At 39.3% G+C, this 6,000-nt stretch overlaps 1 protein-coding gene across 7 annotated transcripts in view; it reads left to right on the top strand.

The window, feature by feature from the left end:
* The first annotated feature begins 2,496 nt into the window (after positions 1–2,496).
* Positions 2,497–6,000, top strand: part of gulp1a (GULP PTB domain containing engulfment adaptor 1a) — a 69,148-nt gene continuing 65,644 nt past the window's right edge. For all 7 annotated transcript variants that reach the window (XM_054786827.1, XM_054786823.1, XM_054786822.1 and 4 more), the window contains exon 1: positions 2,497–2,621. The gene's annotated coding sequence lies outside the window, so the exon portion shown is untranslated. The remainder of the gene's footprint in view (positions 2,622–6,000) is intronic.

Genomic DNA, 6,000 nt, shown 5'->3' with positions numbered 1-6,000 from the left:
CCAACACACTCCCACTCAGTCACACACACACTCTCTGTGTGACGCGCTGTTTGTCAGCCAGCCATGACGCCGGAGCCCATAAAGTTCATTGTTCATTTACTCTGCTTATTTAGCATCACGGAGAATCAAATCAATGATTATGGCAAGGACTATAATTTGACATACAGTAAGTCAAGGCACCAGACTGTATCTGCATTGTCATCACAATCCTCTCTGATGTTGGCCAGCATGTATGATCTATGATCAGTGTTGGAGACCACAAGCAAAGGAAAGTCAAGTTGACTGTCTGCCAGCGTCTTGTCATCGGAAGTATGCGACAAATGAATTTTTGCATTGAATTTTTGGTTCATGGCAGAACTAATGCCGCTTTACCTTATGCTGATTTTATTTCAAGCAATGTATGTACAGTGGTGTGAAAAAGTGTTTTCCCCCTTCCTTATTTCTTTTTTTTTTGCATGTTTGTCACACTTAAATATTCAAACTAATTTAAATATGAGTCAATGACAACACGACTGAACACAAAATGCTGTTTTGAAATGAAACTATTTATTATTAAGGGAGAAAAAACATCCAAACTTACATGGCCCTGTGTGAAAAAGTGATTGCTCCCTGAACCTAGTAACTGGTTGGGCCACCCTTTGCAAAAACATCTGCAATCAAGCGTTTGTGATAACTTTCAATGAGTCTCTTACATTGTTGTGGATGAATTTTGGCCCACTCATCTTTGCAGAATTGTTGTAATTCAGCCACACTGGAGGGTTTTTGAGCATGAACCGCCGTTTTAAAATCATGCCACAGCATCTCAATAGAATTCAGGTCAGGACTTTGACTAAACCACTTCAAAGTCTTCAAAGGCTCGTGTGTTTAGGACGAATGTCCTGCTGCAGAACCCAAGTTCATTTTAGCTTCAGGTCATGAATGGCCAGACATTCTCCTTCAGGATTTTTTAGTAGACAGTAGAAATTGTGGTTCCATTTTTCACAGCAGGTTTTCCAGGTCCTGAAGCAGCAAAACAGCCCCAGCCCATCACACTGCCACCACCATATTTTACTGTTGGTATGATGTTCTTTTTCTGAAATGCGGTGTTACTTTTACGCCAGATGTAATGGGACACACACCTTCCAAAAAGGTCAACTTTTGTATTTTCACAAAGGTCTTGGGGATCATCAAGATTGTTTCTGGTAAAATTGAGACATACCTCAATGTTCTTTTTGTTTAGCAGTGGTTTTCGTCTTGAAACTGCAGGAAAGGGGGCAAACACTTTTTCACACCACTGTATATGTGTACGTGTAGATGTAGGAAATGTATGCAAACATATGGCTGTTTTCATATTTCAGACTTGTCGTGGGATGTTGATGACGTTGCGAATAAGGCTACCAATTTCCTGGCTTGAAGTGATTAAATATTTTATATTGGCACCACTTGCTATTGCATCCTTCAAGAAGGATGAGCAGTTTGGAAAATGGGTTAATACTGCTCTGGCAGAGCTTTTGTTGCCAGTGAAACACGCACAGCAAAGGGCTCTCATCTGTACTGAAGCTACTTACCAGTGTGTTTCAAAAGACAGCAATTACCATGTTTGCATTTTGCTTTAATTTTGTAAATTAAGGTGCACATTGCGGTCTTGTTTGCATGGATTTAAATAGGATTTAGCTGTTGGCAGTGGCTGTTTAGCAATAACCCACACAGGAACACTCTGAATAGCATCTGCATAGCAACACTTTTCTCAATTATTTTACAAAAAATAATGAATTTATAGTAAACTACAACTGTAAAGATAGCATTCCTTTTTTTTTTGTCAGCGGTACTTTAATTTATCATGTTTTTTATGCACTGGAATATTTCTATAAAAGGTCTCTTAGGAGATTTTTCATAGCTGTCTCTGATGCTGTGTAGCGCTGGAGGGAGTTGATGCTGGACTACCCAACATGCCTTGCGGGCATTCTGTAAATACTGTAGTTGCTCAAAGTTACGTATTTGTCGTTAACGTCAGTTTAGTAGCAGTCGTTTATGTGTTTAAGCTACCTGTTATGTGTTGTGCTGTTATTTATTCATACCGTGAGTCGTAGTGACATTCTGTTTAATGACCCTCTTTCTGTTTCACCGTGTTATCAAGCTCCTTCAACTCATTTTTGGCTATTGACAACCACTGCTTTCATAATATTGCAAGCCGAAGAGCCTCGAACCAGTTCCTGTACGAGTCAAGATCACCGCAATGTCATCCCATCACACTGTTATGGACCCCATACTACTACGTCCAGGGATGATAATTGGATCAAAATGGCTTTATATGTTATTATATGTTATTATATATGTTGTTGTTATTATATATATATATATATATATATATATATATATATATATATATATATATATTATACATTGCATTTGTGGGGGTCTGCTTCATTCCTTGTCTGCCATCCATTATTCAAGTTGCAACCAAACAGTGGAGGTGGAGGCTGAGTGCTCAGTGACGTCATTAGGAATGAAGCGGGGAGGAAGAGGAGTAGAGGAAGAGGAGGGCAGTGACAGTGTTGGATGTGACCGGCGAGCAGGGCAGGAGACGCCGGAGAGGCTAGCTTGTTTTCCCTTGGAATACTTGGACTTCTACGTTTTCCACTGTGAGTAAAGACGACCGTCTTTGTCCCCCTTTTATTTACTCACTGCTGCCCCGCCGATGCTTTCTTCGAGTTTTCGGCGTGTGTAACTCTCTTCTTTTGTGAATCTTCTCTTTTCTGTTTTGTCCGCTGAATCACAAAAAGTGGGAAGTTGACATTGTTGCTGTCCGCTTGTGCTAGTTTGTTACTGAAGAGCTCAAGTCCTTTCTAACTTTGTTGCGCAAGTCCTGGCAAGGTGGACTTAAGCTGCTGTCGTCATGTCGACTTTGTCCGGAACCCACAAAATATAAAAATGGTACTTTAAGGCTTTCTGGTTACTTGCATTTTAACTAGTAGGCTGTCTGCGTGTTGCGCAGCGCCGAATTCATGTCAGAATATGTGAGATGACCTCAGCAACAAAACGGAGCTACTCCGCTCAGGAAGATGATGTTAATGCATTTAACTTGCAAGTAACGGTATTTATGCTTGCAAGTGTATCACATTTTCTCCCTTCATATTCATAAAATGCCCCCTTTTTCATCAACCTACCCATGCTCCCTGTCCATATATGTCAACACTTACGTTTGAAAATATGAATAAGGGAACGGACCCTAATATCGATGTCACTTACAGTACAAGTCGTCCCTCGCGGTCTCACGTTCATAAATATATGGATTAATAAGTCATGCTATTTCGTGGTTGAATACAGCCTGTTATTACTTATAAAATGCATGTGTTTCGGTTTTTTTTTGCCTAAATTAAGCATTTTCAAGCATGGCAATGACTAAATGGACGAAAATACAGGACACATTCAAAGATGCTGATGAAATATACAGTAGTATTGTACACTGGTCACTAGGTGTCAGGTACGTTACCGTAATGTTCAATCAGACACACAAGGATCAGACTTGATTGCCAGAGCCACAGGCTTTTATTGCAGGTTTAAATTTAAATATCTCAGACAAGCAAAATATTCAAAATATTCTCTAATAAAAATCCCACATGCTACTTTTGTGGGCTTTGCCCACGCAAAGCTGAAGCTCAACTCTGACCTGTCCACCTCTCTTTCAGGTCCCTTTGGGAGCACATTTATATTTTGCACAAGTCTTATTTATGTCTTAAATGGCTTATTTTCTCTTATTTTGTCTACTATATTGGGTAATACGAGTATAAAGGTGACTATAGGGGTGTTATTTCATGTCTAAGGGCTCTAATAATGTTAAAGCCATATTTACAAGGTTGTAAACCGATTTTCGATGCTCTGATCAGACAAATTTTCCATTTAAAAATAAGGATTTCTACTTTGCAGAAATTCACTTATAACGGTGGGGTCTGGAACCAATGAGCTGCGAGAAATGGGGGATTACTGCATACACTTTACATTCCACGCCTACCAGTGAATGGAAAAAAAATGTCCGTTTTAAATACCAAGCTCCCTTCGGAACCCTTCTGCCTCCTTGACGTTGATGTTGATGTTCTCCTTTGATTTTGGATCAGCATTATTCAATAAAAGTGACAGTTGTAATTATTAGATGAGACTCAGCACTCCTTAATTGCCATTCTGCGCTTTTACAGCCACGGTGTAAGAAGGAGAGGTTCCGCAGGTCCTTCATACCGACCGCTGTCAGGCTCTACAACACCTGCGCCACCTGAACCATGTTGTCGTCACTATGTATTCTTTACTAGCGTATCTTGCTTGCTGCTGTAACAAGTGAATTTCCCTGCTGTGGGATTAATTAAGTACAATACATACATACATTCCTCACAAGCAACGGAACAACAACAAGCTACATGTAAATGCTAAATGCACAATCAAGTCTTAAGCCTTGAATATATACCACACACTCATTAAACACATGTTGAATTGTAAAATGTTTAGGTACTGACCACTAATGAATGATAACGATGATGGATAAACAGGCGAATCGGGGTCACGGGCTGGCACGTCTCACAACAACTTTGGTGCGTTCAAGGACCATCTCAAAGCTTGACAAAAACACATGATCAGTGACGCATATAGACATAAACATGTAAGAATTGTGGGCTTTCTTAACAGTGGTACGCTGTACATTTTGCCTGTATTATTATGTATTTATAAATTATTTCCAACTTAGGGTAAATGAGATGTGTTTTCTGTGGAGTAAGCCGCCTATTTACATGGAGAAAAAACATTACATTTAAAAAAAAAATCTGAATCAGTCTGAATTAAGAATGTGTGGGGATACATAGCACTTGGACTGTGGTTGGACAGCCATTTTTTGCAGATTTTTCACTCAGCCTTATGTTGGGTTTTGCTTGGATTTGCTCACATTTGGTGACATCATATGTGGTGTTTTGGCGAGTTGGTGCGGTCGACGTTGGTGTATTGCATGTACTGTATTGTCCACAATATTATGGCAGACGTGTTTGAAAGATAAATGATGAACTATCCCCCTCATTCTGGGCTTATATAACACATGTTAATTGTTAATGTTCATGCATTGGTAAAATGCAGAGGTATGCGTTTGATGATGATTTACTATACAGTACATGTGGAGGCCCGAATGAATTTATTTTCTGTAGTAGTTGTGGTCACTGTGGTCATCGATACATCATTGCTGGAGTTTTTTTTTTCAACATGCTGCCATCAATCTGACAACTCCTGCATGCTGATATATTTGTCAAGGTGTTTGCAAATTCCCCCTTTCCTGCACAATGCATATTTGTTCACATCCCCTAGGGCAGGGGTCCTTAATAGGCGGCCCACTGGCTATCCTGCCCGCCATAGCTTTTCATTTAGCCCGCCAAACATCACCCAAATGATCTTCTAACATTAGTAGAGACATCTAGGCATGAAATAACACCCATACAATCACCTTTGCATTTGTATTACCCAATATAGTAGATATAATCAGATAAAACAAGCCATTTAAGACAGTTTACCTTGTAAGGGACGAGAATCGATGACGGACAGGAAGTGACATCGGGGGTTCAGAGTTGAGTTTTAGCTTGTTGTGGGCTATGGCCGCAACAGTAACTTGTGTGATTATTATGATTCTGATTATTATTAAACTAGTTCTTATTATGTTATTATTATTATGACGATTGTGAGATAATTTGAACCTGCAATAAATTCCAGTTCTTTGTCTGGTGCTTCAGTGGTGGTCTCAACCGAACGATTACTGACACTTAGTGACCAATGTCGAATACTACATTCACAAGTTGGTGGCCTTAACGGTTTATACAGTACTGTATTTGTATTTTAGTTAATTTTGGCTTTTAAATGCTTGAAAATAATTAATTTGGGCAACAATATGTGCAATTTGTTTAAATATTATCTCTTTGACGAATAATAGGCCACAGTCAACCATGAAACAGTGATAATTCAATTAATAAATTTTTGAAAAATCAAGATAGAGTGAGG

This window comes from Dunckerocampus dactyliophorus, chromosome 9 (assembly GCF_027744805.1).
Source record: "Dunckerocampus dactyliophorus isolate RoL2022-P2 chromosome 9, RoL_Ddac_1.1, whole genome shotgun sequence".
NCBI classification, from domain to species: domain Eukaryota; kingdom Metazoa; phylum Chordata; class Actinopteri; order Syngnathiformes; family Syngnathidae; genus Dunckerocampus; species Dunckerocampus dactyliophorus.
This window is presented reverse-complemented; position numbering and strand designations above follow the sequence as displayed.